The following is a 1,551-nucleotide window of genomic DNA, read 5'->3' on the forward strand; positions in this document are numbered from 1 at the left end:
ACTTGCACCCAGGGCATATGAAGTTATGTTACTTAACTTGAATCACATGGTGCCATTGACTTCTCTTTCTCAAGATCTGCAAAAGCCTTAGCTGCAACAATAATGAAAACTCAACCTCCCGAGCTAACCATTTGTTCAAAGTTCCATAAACAGCCTCTTTTTTATTTGGGAGTCAAGAGAGCTGCCATGTGAGAGTTGAGTTGTACATCAACTTGGTTCAATAAAACAGAGAAAAAATAACCGAAAAAATTAGAACAAAACTTGGGTTCACCCCTGTGGTGAATCCCCTAAATTCACCTCACTAGTGATTACCAATCAAATTGTCATGTAGGATTAATCAAAAAAGGTATTAAAACTAAAGAAAAAAAAGGAAAATAGCTTTAAAAAAAAGGAAGACGTCGACTTAATGACGTTCATCAAAACATCTCGTCGGCTGCTGCTTCTTCAAACTCAGAGGCTTCTTCACAGTCCCTAAAAAACACAGATTGTAGTTTTTCAAACAAAGGTTCGAGATCTGTGTTTGCGTTACTCTCTTTTATCCTTATTCAAATTTAAGAATCGATGTTTTAAGATTAGGTCAATTCCCTAAAACAACATAATTAACCACAAGTATAATTATTGTTTGTTATCAACAAGGAAGAAGAAGATGGCGAAGAAGAGCATCTAGTTAAAAGATATGTTTTTTATTGGAATTGAACTTTTGATTAAATCTACAGACGAAGTGGATCTAAGAGAAGTTCCCAAGAACAAGAACAAAGAAGGGTAGCAGAGAACAAGCTACAAAGAAGAAAGAAGGAGAAGAGACTTGAGGCGCAAGAAACGGAAGAGTGAAGAAGAAGATTACTCTCTTCTCTCTCTACAAGAACAAGAAAAGAAACGAGGGAGTAAAGAGACTGTGTGTGCTTGTGTAATAATGAAACACAAGACAAAACAGAGTGAGTGTGAGAACAAAAACAGAGAGTGAGTGAACAAGATAAACACAGTGAGCCGTACAACTAGAGTTAAGAAGAATGCTTTCATGTCTCTGTTTATAAGACATTATAAATGTGTACTGTATTTTTTATAAGGCAATATAATGTATTTTATAGAAGTTTCACATCACGATGTAAGGATTCATCGAGTAAGAAGGTGAGAGAGAATAGCTATTTCTGGTTGGTATTCATGACGACGCACTACAAAGATAAGGACCAGGATCATGGCTAAGGGTTGAATATACGTCGACAAAGTGAAGAGCAGTAAGCCAGTGCTTCATTGTGAGGAGAGAATAATTTTTTTTTTTGCTCTGGTTTGTTCTTCGTTGGTCACTAGAGGAAGAGAACATCTATGAAAGAAAAGGGAGAACATATAGACTTAAGAAGAATGCAACTAAAACGAAGAACTTAGCCTCGTGTTATAAAGATACAAAGTTTCTTCTTCAAGAGGTTATGACCAGAATGGCCTGAAACCAGTTCATTTTACTCTGATTTACCTGCTACTGAAGATCATTCATTCATGATGTTGTATAAATGCTTGTTTTAAGCTACTTGGACCAGTTTATTTTCCAACCCTTAT

The sequence above is a fragment of the Brassica oleracea genome, chromosome C3 (assembly GCF_000695525.1).
Source record: "Brassica oleracea var. oleracea cultivar TO1000 chromosome C3, BOL, whole genome shotgun sequence".
In the NCBI taxonomy this organism is placed as follows: Eukaryota; Viridiplantae; Streptophyta; class Magnoliopsida; order Brassicales; family Brassicaceae; genus Brassica; species Brassica oleracea.